Here is a 13,555-nt window from a genome sequence, read left to right on the forward strand (position 1 = left end):
ACCTGGGAAACCTTCCTTGGCTTCCTCAGATAAGCTTAGGTATTATCTTCTGGGCTCCTGCCTAGTGTACTTCCCCTGGTGTGGGCTACCTCCTTCATTACTTCTGTTTATTCTGTGTTACCCCTACACTCTTCCCTCTTTCACCTACAAGTCTTTGCTCAACTGTCATTTTCTCTATGAGACTTTCTTTCATGACCAACTACTTTTCCCAAGACAGCTCATCTCCTCAGCTTTATTTGTCTTCTTATTCATTTCCTTTATTGTCTCTCCCTGACCAGAATGTTTGCTTCCTGAGGGCATGGATTCAGGTCTGTATTGGTCACTGCTATAACCCTGGCATCTAGAAGATAGGAGACAATATTTATTGAACAAATTAATGAATGAAGTGGGCCTCCTTCTTATAGCGTTCCAGGCTGGGTGTTGGCAATGTTGGTGAGACCAGCTTGCTACTATGATGGAAAGACTCAGGCCCAGCTGAACCCTACCCTGCTGAATCTCCCTTTCCTTCCTTCCGCCCTTCAATATTTCCAGGGTATGTTTGCATGGGAGGGGATCAGCAAATCTACTGGAAAGTTCAGACATGCTTTACTATTAACTAAGGTTTTCACTGCAAACCCCAATGCTAAGAACCCCAGGGAGCTGAGCTGGGTCACAGGGTAAGCTTCTTTCTCTGAAGCTCATCATAGCTGAATTTCCCCAGACCACGGCAGGCCATTGATGATAAAATCCAAGGCTCTTCTTTCACCACTATTATTCAAGGGAATACTAATCCAATGCCCAGAGAAGTGGAGGGAGGGAGTAACAGAGAGTGGGTTATTGTGGCTATGCCCAGTGCTGACCGACCTGGTTGCAATAGGGTGTTGGGAGTAGAGAGACCCTCCAAAGAGAGGTGCTTGAAAAACTTCTCTTTTATGATCTAGATATATAAAACCAAGTGACCAGAACGCTAGAAAGACCAGCCACTATGACACGTATTGCGGCGGCCAACCGGCCCAATTGGCCCTGACAGCCCCCGCAACCTCCTGTGATCCCTTCCACCCCCACCCAGCCTCGATTGGCCCCCCGCATCCCCTCCCCCCCACCAGCCCAGCCCGGTAGGCCCCCATCGGGGTGGGCCAGCCAGACCCCACCCATGCATGAATTCGTGGACCAGTTCTCTAGTATTTTAATATTCATTTATTAATTCTATATCTCCACAGGGTAGATTTATTTAACAGCATATGGCAATTTTCCTAATACATTATTAAATGTAAAAATATATAAATCTATCTATTTATCTATCTATAAATTTGAATGAAACCCAGTGAAATGCTATTGAGAGGTCCAATTATCCATCAGGTTATACCTTAAAACACCTGTGAGAGAAACCCAACAGGGGATCTGGTAATAGAAAATGGCCTGGAGTTGGAATGCCCTGAGTCTGGTGATGAACTTGGGTTTCCCCTCTTTTGGTCTTGGCCTTCTGGCTGGGGCCAGGTTTGTTTATTGAGGACCCAAGTTAAGTGGGCCTACAGCCAGGGGTCCACCTTCCTTCTTTCAAAAACTCTATGGGACAAGTAAATATTTATTTAATCTTGGGCCTATGGAAGGCTTTAAAAATCAAGGTTCCAAAGACAAAAATCATAAAAAGGGCGAATAAAGCTGTAAAATTTTAGGCATAATATTTATCAAATTATTATAGTTACTTGTTTAAGATGTTTTCCTTATTAGACTGTAAACTCCATAGGAACAAGTAATGTGTATGCTTTTCCTACTGTTATTTGACTGATCTCTGGCACATAGGAGGCACCCAATAAATAGTAATAATTTATAATAATAAATAAACATGAGGGAGTTCATCATGTTCTCAGTAGATGTTATGATTATCAGGAATAATTTAATAAACAATAATAACAAAAACTTGCTTTGGAATGTTCTCCACTCTTTCTTCCTTGCATATGCCAGGATTAATAGAAAAAAGTTCATAAACCTTAGGGTAGATTGCAAAAACGACCACAATATTCTACAAATTCTTCCATCAAGAGATGAAGTGAATTTCAGGCTGGCTTTGTGTCTTGCTTTGGCCCATAGAATAAGTGACTTTGGGAGAATTCTAAGTCTAGGCCTCAAGAGGCATTGCAGTCTTCTCTTGCTGTTCTTAGAACACTGAGACTACCACATGTGACCAAACCCAGGCTAGCCTGCTAGATAATGAAAGACATGAGGCTCAGTTGACCCCAAATACCCTCAGTTGACAGCCAGCTAACTCCCAGAAACAGAGATTTCTAGCTGACCCAGAGCTATACACAGACAAATGAATAAGCCTAGCTAAAACCAGCAGGAGAACCGCCCACTTGAGAATAGCCCAAATTGCCAATCTACAGAATCATGAGCTAAATAAATGGTTGTGTTAAGCCACTAAGTTTTGGATGGTTTGTTACACAGCAATAGATAACTGGTAAAGACCTCTTCAGGAATAATTAGAAGGTGTTTCATCTTATACCCTGCCAATAGAAACTAAAATAACAAAGCTTATTGGGAACTATTGTGTAATGACTGTCATGATATAGGAGCAGCATTTTCAAGAAGAACCATGCTAAGCAGGCATTTCCATAACAGATAGTTGTCTAAGGGGGAGATTACCAAAGCTTGGTGGTGGTGGTGGTGGTGGTGTGGTTGTGTGTTGGTGATAATCATTGTGAAGGTCCAGAAGTTTCTGTAATTTTTAAGGTACACGTTCCCACAACTCTGTTTTCTGGGCCCCAAATAGTCTTTGCTCATCTACTCCTCTCATCTCAGTGTCACTGGAACTCTCATCCAAAGAAGGTTCCCATTACCTGTAGAAAACTGTTTAAACCCCCTCTATATTATTTGACCTATACAGACTTACCCATTCCCTCTTGTGTCCCAACACCATCCCTTATACACTATGCCATCCAGACCAGTCCTGATGGTCTAAACATATTTGTTTTTTATACCTTTGTGTCTTCATATATGTTCCTTCTACCTAGACCCCTTCTTCAACTGGCAAAAACCCCACTTATCCTTCAGGGCCCAATTATACAAATCTTACCTTCTTTGGGAAGCTGTCCTCATTAGATGACAATCAGTGGAGCTGTCTCTGAGCTCCCAGATCTCGATTACAGCATCTTGTCTCATTATGAGCTAAGCTTTTCTCCTCTCCTTGTCCCCCTGTCTTCTCTCCTAAACTTGTCTCTTCTCCACCAGCAAGTAGAGTTCCCATCTAATTCTTATTTGTAGGTCAATTTCTAGCACGTGACCTGGCATAGCTTAGGAATTTAAAAATATTCTTGGAATGAGTAAAAAACAATATTTGAACAGAGTTTTGCGGCACACAAAGTAATTTTACATCCATCGTCTCAGATGTTCTCAGCCTCATTTTCTAAATGAGGAAACTGAGGCTCAAAGTGGTTAAATGATTTGGATATTTCTCAGTGAGTAAGCAGAGAAGACAGGAATCAAGGCTTTTGAATTCCGGAGCCTAGGCTGTGTAATGCCTGTATAGCTATTCATTTATTAATTCATTCCACAGATATTTAATTTGTTAATTATAGCAACTCTCTACCAGGTCTGCTCGTGCCCATCTTCCCACCTTCCCCCAATGCTACAAATCCTGCTAGGATCATTCTTTTCTCTACTTTCCTGTTTATATCCTTCATATTCTTCCCCTGGGAAGTTTTCATTGAACCTAGGCTGGTTATGTACCTTGTCTTTATTCCCACAAACTCCTGGATTTTCTTGCACCCCTGTCTTTCCTATTGGCTATGGGGAGTTTGAGGGCTCCCCATACTCAACAAACTCTTGACTGGGGTAGAGTGAGGGGGCTCTGTAAGGGATAAGGGTTGGGGTGGTCAGCAGAGAACAGATCATGAAGGAGCTTTTTAATCATGTGAAGAGACTTAGAGTTCATTATTCAGGCAGTCAGGAGCCAGGGAAGGGTTTTAAGCAGCTGAAATTCCATCATTTAAAAGATAGAAAAATTGGAGTTCTTACACAAAAATAAGAAAGAATAGTCAGAGAAGCTGGGAAACGAATACACAGGCCTGGGTAAACAAATAGGGAATCTTCTCACAGATAATGTTGGTGCTCTGCAAGGCCCCTTTGGGTCCCCACCCCCTCACTTCCTGTGTTTTTAACAGCCCTCAGTCTACTGGACACTGTCACTAGCCAATTTTCACAGGTAGCCAGAGTGTCTGGGAGTTGACCAATGATTGGTTGTTGGAAGGGAAAGAGTGAAAGACCAGCTTCACTCTCAAGTTGGGACAATGAGTTCCCCTGGACATACAGAGTTCCCCTGGACTTTGGACTTTTACCTGAGATCACACCCTGTTTGGCTCCTCCCTCTTCCTGTCCTGCTTTCCCCATTTTCTTATTGGTTTCTCCTGGAAGCTTTTCCTTAACAAATCACTTACATGCGAATCCCCATCTTAGTGTCTCCTCTGAAAAAGCCAATCTAAGACACATACGTGGGTACAAACATTGGTATACCAATGGGCATACAAACTATGGTTATGCCCCAAAAATGTGGCTCAGAAATCCATACTATCCCCTCCCCACATCCCTAGGCTCGCAACACACACAGGGGACCATGGAACTTACCTCCTAGGACTCCAGTGAGGATCAACCAATCCCATGAAGCTGAAATAAACATCTGCTTCCTTCATCTTTGAGACTTGTGTTGCCATCCTCTCCATCTCAGAGCTCTTTTATATCAGTTCTTTCATTGCACATACAAAACATTCTGCAATATAAGCAAGGCATGTTTCAGCCTCATTGAACAGGTGAGAAAACTGACATTCAGAAGGATTGGATGACTTGTCTGAGGCCACAACGCTTCCTTGATTTCTCTGGTTTTCTTCACCATTTGGTTCCTCTGAGGGCTACTGGATTTACACCTTTGTGCTACAAGATTAAGATGAGCAGCACAAGGGAATAAGTGGATCACTGCATAGAAATCCAGTGTATCTAACCAAACCAAAGAGACAAAGGTGTCTGGGAGTTAGCATCAGGGCTAGACAGAGCAGCTGAATGGTGGACAGGAAATAGTAGGAAGTATGGAGGTGGAAAAAGACTGTGCATTCTTTAGGACTTTGCTGGCTAGAGGAAGAACAAGAGTGTCTCCCAAAACGAACATTGCACACAACACAGTGCTGGGAGCAATTGGAGAGCCACAAGGTGAAGGATACCACATGCTCAGAACAATAATACAGAAAAGGACATTGCAATGAGCTGCTCAGGTTCTTCTGGCATCACAGGTCTAGCATCACCTTTGCTAGAAGGCATTCCCTGTCTCCCAGACTGGATGCCCAGTTCCTCTCTTGTAGTCTTATTATTTCCTGTTATCTCATTCACAACTCTTAATAGTTGACAGAGTCATTTCAATTTACTGTCTCCCTGACTAGACAATGAAATCCATGAGTAGATACTAGGTTAAATCATTTATGAATCACATTGGCATATCACAAACTGGGCCATGATCCTGATAAGAATTTAGCCAGAGACTTGCTATAGACCTCACTTTTAAATGGAGCCCTAATCTTGGCCATAGACTGAATCCTAATCCTGGCCACAGAGACTGAGCCCTAATCCTGGTTATAATCTGAGCCTTAATCTTGGTCACAACCTGAGCCCTGACCTTGGTCCCAGCCTGAGGAATGGCTATATATTGAGCCATAAACATGGCCCCAGACTGAGTTCTGATCTTGATCATAGACTAGACCCTGGATCCATTTAATAGGCCCATCATTTCACAAGGGACTCAGTCCAGCCAATGCTTTTGGTATTTAAGCAATCCTTTGCATACATGTTGGTTCTCTTTATTTAACCTGTTTCAGCCTCACCCCTCTATCAGACCTTGAGCCGCCCTCCCCCCTCCCAACCCGGGCAAGTCTGCGGCACAGGCTGGCACGGGAGATCCTCTGCAGGCTGCTGACCAGGGCCAGTTTGCTGAGTGACCAAACCCTAATGAAAATGTGTTTATCACGGCTGAGCAAGAAACAGGAATGTATGAAGCAGGTCATAAAGGAACATCTTGACTTCCTCTACCCTGGCCATCTCTGTTATCAAAAGACATTTGAAAAAAGATTTATCCTGTCATATGCAACAGAACCCCAGGTAACAGAATCTGCTTTTGCTTAACCCAGGGTCTACCAGAAGTAGGGGAACAGTCGGGAACTTGAGGGAAAAGAAATCAGGAAGGAGAACTTTTGCCTTCCCAGGCAGAAAATCAATTATAAAATCAGATTGTGCTACCATAATTGTTTATATCTGTGTTTAAGGAATTTGCCATCTTCTGAATCTAATAGATGGAGCAGTCGGAGCTTGACTGCTACAACAGTTTTTAATTTGTTTAGAAATTAGTCCAAATAATGAAGAAATGCTTTTCAATACAACACAAAGGCAATACAATTGGCACGTCTCCTTTTAAACAATAACAATGACAACACAGTTCTCAACATTGAATAATTAAAGAAACGCGTTCATCAGAAACAGGTTGTAAATCCCTGGTTTGGAGGAATGCCACTAAGGGGACACTAATACCTGACAAGATTTCATAGTTTAGCACTTTGGGGGCTGTATCATTTTTGCCCTTTAGAATAGACATTTGAGGAGGGTGTGCAGTTAACCTTACCTCCCATTCATAGAGGAAACTCAGGCTCAGAGGAATGGAGTCATTTACCTGGGGGCACACAGCTGAGCCAGCAGTGCTCTCTGCACCTCCATGCTGTCTCTTCCTGAGTTTGGCAAAGGCTTTGCACGGACAAGAAATAGGTAAATGGTTTTCCCTGGTAATTTGTAGGCTTTAAAAATGGGCACATCAGTCTAAAGTGTTAACGATGATTGGCGATACAAAGTCCTGACTAGACTATGAAATCCAAAGTTAACGATGATTGGCGATACATTACAGACTCACAGCCCATTTTCACGTAGAACTGTGCACCTGCCCCAGTTTTACCATCACCAACCTGCTGTGTGCCCCTGCGCATGCCACTTCTCCTCTCTGAGCCTCCATTTCCTCCTCAGCAACTGGGGGCAATATCTACCTCACTGATTTGTGAGAAAATTGAGAATATTGTTAGCATGTTAACAAATAGTTGTCAAGTAGTTGATTAGTGGTTGTGAAGTGTTAAGCATTGGTCATGACTAAGATGTTATGGCACCTAAAACCATGTCTGGTCAGTATGTCTCCGAGCTGTGCTTTCTAAGGTTGTCTCCATCCTCAGGCTGGAGATGTAGCCCTAGGTTTTCAGGAGCCTAGAATGGCATTTCTCACTAGGCAACTGAGCTTTGCGAGATCTGGCCATAAAATTTGGGAAAGCTTCTCAAACTCCCCACCGAGAAAGCAGGGTGTGTGTCACTTTTTGGTTGCCTGCTCCTTCTGCCACTGGGAAATTTCAGTGGATAAGGGGAATGGTCTGGTGGGGCAGGCTTGTCTATTAGAGTTGAATTTTATTTTATTTTTAGATTTCAAAAAACAAACAGCAGGGGAAAAGGTTTGCTTCATCAAAGTGCAGAGATGAAGGGAGAGGAAAGGAAGAAGCTGGAGAGGTGGGTGAGGCAGGATGGGGCTAAGGAAGTAGAGTTGTTCCTCCAACAACTGAGAGGCATTGAAGAGATTGGGGGAAAAGAGTGGCATTGGCTGATTTTCTGTTAGGCACTTTGCATATATCAGCTGTTTAACTCTGGAGGTAGGTATCCTCATGCCCATTTTACCAGATTGGAAAACTGAAATTCAAAACACAGAAGTAACTTCCTACACATAGTAACATAGTTCGGAAAGGTGAGAGCCAGGATTTGAGGATTTGAGGCCAGTTCTAATTCATTTCAAAGCCCTTGCTCTTTCTGGCACAACATGCTGCCTCCCAGTGCAAAATGGTGTCTACTCAAGTGGAAATTGTCAAGTTCCTGGGGGTGGGGGCCATGAGGGGCTGGGCAGAAGGGGAGACCAGAGTGGCCAGCTCCTAATTTCTTCTGTTTCTCCCAACAGGAGGCTCAGAGGCCTTCAATACTAGGTATCCTCCCCTCCTTCCTTCCTCTCATCTTCTCACCCCTGCTGCTCTAAGGGCCTCCCTCCCCCTCCAGCTCCTTATCCAGCCTTTTATCATTCTGCGAGATGTGTGAAGGCAGTCTCTCTCAGTGGCTGGATCTCAGTCCTGATGAATGATTTGCATGCACATCACACAGCTGAGAAATGGTGGAGCTGGGCTGGAATCCAGGGAGTTAGAGCTCTTTGCATTGTACAGTTCTCACCATGCCTAGCACATAGTAAGCGCTCAATGAATAGTGGCTCTTTTCCCTCCCTGCAGGAGCCAGTGTCTGTCCCACTGGAGCTTCAGAATTTTAGAGCCTGAAGGCACTTGGCCCTTCCTTTCCCTTTGGAGGTGGCTCTTGTCACCTGCCAGATTTCAGCCTTTTCTGGAGGAGTAGGAGCACCAGTGTCCGCAGCTGTGGCCAGGGAGGCTGTGGTCCAGAGGTCTGGGCCTGGATAGAAAGAGAGGGGCCCAGGGAGGCCCTGGCTGTTTTGCATGCGGGATGAGAGCTCCTCTGGTCAATTTGCTTTCACTAATGTCAGGCCCCCGCGGCGCCTTCGTTGGTTGCGTAGCAACTGACCGAGCTGCACGGCAGAGGTGGCCATGCATAAAAGATGACACATGATGGTGGGGCGTGGGGTGACGATTTGCAAATTTAGATACAGTTGCAGCAGAAATATGAACTGGGCACTAGACAGGCATGGGGGAGGGTGGCTCTCTTTGTCTCCTCCTACCTCACTCAGAAAGCTAGGTTCCCACTGTATTTATAGGTCTGGGGGAAAGGAGCAGAAGGGGAAAAGGGTAGCTTGACTTCAGCCCCCTAAAAGCCAGGGGCTGGGTTATGGGGGGCTGAGAAGGGACAATGGAAGGAAACAGGTGAGCAGCATTGCCAGCAAAACAGAGGCTCTGGGCATCCCGAAGACCCTTCTTAGGCAGCCTGTCTCCTGCAGACCATTCCTTCCCCAACACCCCCTCCCCACCCCAGTGGTGAAAGTAGCTGGTCTGGACACCCCTCCTCTCCCAGCGGGTCTCCTCTATGCCACCCCTGACAGTGGCAGAGAGATGAGGTGTGCTGGACTTGGCATCCCCAGGTCTGGGTTCCAGTCCTAGTCCTGCCATTTCCTGATAGTGGGAACTTCAGCAGATGACTTTAAATCATGTTTAATTTAATCCATCCAATACCCACTGAGCACCTGCCAGGGGCCATGCACTGACCTAGGGCCTGGGGAAACAATTTCATAAAATACAATCCCTGCCCTTGAGGAGCTCTCAGTGTGGTGGGGGAACAGATGTTCAAATCAATAAATTATACTCTAGTGCACTGAGTGTAAAAATAGATGGACTGGGGAGGAGGCGACTCTGCTCTGAGTTTCACAGGTAACGTAGGGACTGGCCAGGAAGGCAAGGGATGGAGGGGTGCTCCCAGGCAAAGGAAGCAGGGTGTGATCTCAGCAGGGTGTGACGGGAACTTGAAGGTGTTTGAGGTGGCCAGGGAGGGAAACTTTAGTGCTCAGCTTCCTGCCCACCTGCTACCTCACCATACAAGGGAGCAGATTGGAGCAGGAACTTATCCAAAATCACACAGAGTGTCGGATGTTGACTCCGAGTTTCCTGACAGCTCTGCATGCCCTTGTGTCTCCACCTAGGACCTCTGTTCTGGAATGAATTGCTGGCCATTATGACAATGGCAACAGATGTTGGGAGTTTGGCCCAGAAAACTGGTAGTGGGGCCATAACTGAGGAATAAAATTGTCCGGGAAAAAAGATATTTTGCTAAAAATTTTGCTTAGGCCTCTTCAAGTGGGATCATATATCAAACTCTGACCATGCAAGGAGGCTTCCCTCATGCGTCATCACACTTCCTCATTGTAAGACCCATGCAGGAGTTCAAATCCCAGCTCTGCTACTTATGTTTTATATTGAGCACCATCACCCCCCGCCCCCCATTTGTTAGTGGGGGAAAATATAGCTTTTGGTTCTAACCAGGATAAAATTCTGGTTATCTTATTAATGCCAAAGTCTACATATTACTTCATCTTTCTCTTGGAATTCCTTCTTGAAGATTCTCAACTTCATGTAAGTCAGACTGGGCAAGGCCCATGTACTTGGAGAAGCAGAAGAGGGTAATGCATTAGCAATTTACACAATATTGCCTCTGCTACACTTTTATTATCATACTAGAGGCCTGGTGCACGAAATTCGTGCACTGGGGAGGGGGGTGTCCCTCAGCCCAGCCTGCACCCTCTCCAATCTTTCACCCCAGCCTGCACCCTCTCCAATCTGGGACCCCAGCCTGCACCCTCTCCAATCTGAGACATCCCTCTCATAATCCGGGACTGCTGGCTCCTAACCACTCGCCTGCCTGGCTGCCTGATTGCCCCTAACTACTCTGCCTGCAAGCCTGATTGACACCTAACCTCTCTCCACTGCCAGCATGATTGACACCTAACTGCTCCCCTGTAGGCCTGATCACCCCCAACTGCCCTCCTCTTTAGGCCTGGTCACCCCCAACTGCCCTCCCTGCAGGCCTGGTCACCCCCAACTGCCCTCCCCTGCAGGTCTGGTCTCCCCCAACTGCCCTCCCCTGCTGACCATCTTGTGACAATGTGGGGGCAGCCATCTTGTGGTGGCCATCTTGTGACAACATGGGGCAGCCATCTTGTGATGACATGGGGGCAGCCATCTTGTGATGCAAGGGCGTGAAGGTCAATTTGCATATCACCTTTTTATTATATAGGATAATGACACAGGGCTCCCATCTCCCTCTCCGGGCTGTGGTTAGGTTAAAGCCCATTTACACTCCTAGGCCAGAACTAGGATGGACTATCCAGGGTGGAACTGCTGAATGGGCCCTTGAGGGCACCTGGCCGCACTTGCAGAGGCAGCTGGTCACAGACACCCTGGGTGTCTCAGAACCTTTGGCAGATGGCCCCTCATCTCTGCACAGGCCCCATCTGCATCCATCAGTGCCGCTCCCTGTGCTAAGGGAACCCACCACCTCCTTAGATACAGCCACCTGATCTCCAAGGGGAGCCTGGACTGGTCCTCAGTGACTTCTTTCAAGAATAGTTAACAGGCAAAAGCATCAGCTCCAAGGGTTTGTGCTATATTTCTTCACTAAACAAATAAAAGAAACCCCACTCCCTTCTCTCCTCCTGAAAGAGGCATTGGCATCCAACTGTCACACACCAGTGGTTGAATCCAGACTCGCAGTCCAGAGGGCCCTGGAGGAGCGGCCTGATGGGGGCCACCCACAGATGCCACTTCTGGCTTGGGCTGAGCCCTGAGGATCCAGACTGCAATTGCCCAGAATGTGGTGTCTGACCAGTTCCCCATGCCACGTGTCTGCAGCTCCGGCCCACCAAAACACACGTGTTTTGCCAGGCCACCAAAACACATGTGGTTTTAGGTGATATGTAAGGTGGTTTGAGGTGACCTTTAGCAAGTTACTGAACTTCTCTGTGTTTCAGTTTCCACTCTCTAAAATGGGAATAATGCTATACCATATAGGGATATAATACAAATTAAATGAAATGAATGAGTTAATTTCTTTAAAAGCTTTTAGAACAGCCTCTGACACCCAGTCCATGCTAAATGTTTGTCAAATAAATTAACTGCAAAGGGCATAGCATCGAACAGCACTGACTCATGCAGGAAGAACGTAGATTCCATCCCACTCCTCTTTCAATCTGTCTGATTGCAGCAAGAGGTGCACATGCCTTGGCTTGGCACTGGTCTGGAGCATACCTGTAACACTTGCTTTTTCCCCAATAGGGGGCAGGCTTCAGACTCAGAACCTTTGGCAGGCCAGGGCCTCTCTAGAATTTAATGATTTTGTTTTGTTTTCAATGTAATTAACTTTACATTTACTTTCTCTTGGTAATGAATATTGGTTTTTCATTTATGACAGCGATATAAAATTGTGACTTTTGGACATGGCAAAAATAGTGATACTAGGAAGTAAATTCTGCAAGTTAGGGGAACACAATAATGAAAAGTCTGTCTACCTATGATTCTCTCTTTATATATGACACTAGTGGCCCGGTGCACAAAATTCATGCATGGGGTGGGGGGTGTCCCTCAGCCCAGCCTGCACCTTCTCCAATTTGGGACCCCTCGAGGGATATCCGACTGCTCATTTAAGCCTGATCCTGGTGGGAGTAAGCCTAAATGGGCAGTCGGACATCCCTCTCACAATCCAGGACTGCTGGCTCCCAACCGCTCGCCTGCCTGGCTGCCTGATTGGCCCTAACTGCTTCTGCCTGCCAGCCTGATCACTCCCTAACCACTCCCCTGCCAGCCTGATCGACACCTAACTGCTCCCCTGCTGGCCTAATTGCCCCTAACTGCCCTCCCCTGCAGGTCTGATCACCCCTAACTGTCCTCCCTGCAGGCCTGGTCACCCCCAACTGCCCTCCTCTGCTGGCCCAGTCACCCCTAACTGCCCTCCCCTGCAGGTCTTGTCCCTCCCAACTGCCCTCCCCTGCTGGCCTGATTGCCCACAATTGCCCTCCCCTGTCGGCCATCTTGTGGTGGCCATCTTGTGTACACATGGGGGCGGCCATCTTTGACCACATAGGGGCGGCCATCTTGTGTGTTGGAGTGATGGTTGGTCTATTTGCATCTTACCTCTTTATTATATAGGGTTATATATAATATAGTATATTACAATATATAATTCCTAAAGAGAAGCTGGGTTAGGCCATTAACTTTCAGATCTGCTTGGGGGAGTGGCTTTGCCTGTGTCTCACATAGGCCCAGCCTGGCAGAAGCCACCCTACTGTGCAGTGTGTTGGCCCATTCTCCAGACATGTCCCAGGCTGGTGCCTCTAAAGCTCTGCCACAGCAGGTCTCTCTCCCCTCACTTCTCTCACCCTCTGTTGATCTTCTTGCCTGGCAGAGTGGCTGTAAATTACCACATTAATTTCCAAATCAAACCAAGTTCCATAGTAATGGAATGGCTTCCATCCAGACCTGAAAAGATTCATTAGGAAGTTGATTTGCTAAGCACCCTCAACTTGTTCCTTCCAAAGAACAGCTGCATTTACCCAATCCTGAAAGCTTTCCAGCAGTTGGGGCTCCAAGTAGCTGTGAGCCTGACACGGGGCTGCCAGAGTGAGTCCTTGAGCCAGTGGGGTGGGAAAGGTGGGGGTTATTCAGGGACAGTGGAATGGTAGCCTCGGTGGACATCAGTGATTTGGGTACATCAGCGAAGGGGATGCTGATCTACCCGCCCCCTTTGAGCCCTCCTGGCTGTCCCCAAGTTCTGTTTGTGGACATACTTGCTAATCTCGCTGGGACAGGTGCCTGGGGAATGCTTTAGGACGGACAGGTCCCAGGAGACTGGGATTGTGACTTTAGGACGAAAATGGGGGCACAAGACATCCCAACCTCTTTATATCAGGGGCGGGATTGAGTAGCCAGGGCACATATTTCATGATTAAAAAGGGCTGGTAAAATATTTTCTAAGGTTCAAGTCAATTTTGATGTAAATTGTCCCAAATAGGCTATTACTTGGAAGCCTC

This window comes from Eptesicus fuscus, chromosome 9 (assembly GCF_027574615.1).
Source record: "Eptesicus fuscus isolate TK198812 chromosome 9, DD_ASM_mEF_20220401, whole genome shotgun sequence".
Taxonomy (NCBI): domain Eukaryota; kingdom Metazoa; phylum Chordata; class Mammalia; order Chiroptera; family Vespertilionidae; genus Eptesicus; species Eptesicus fuscus.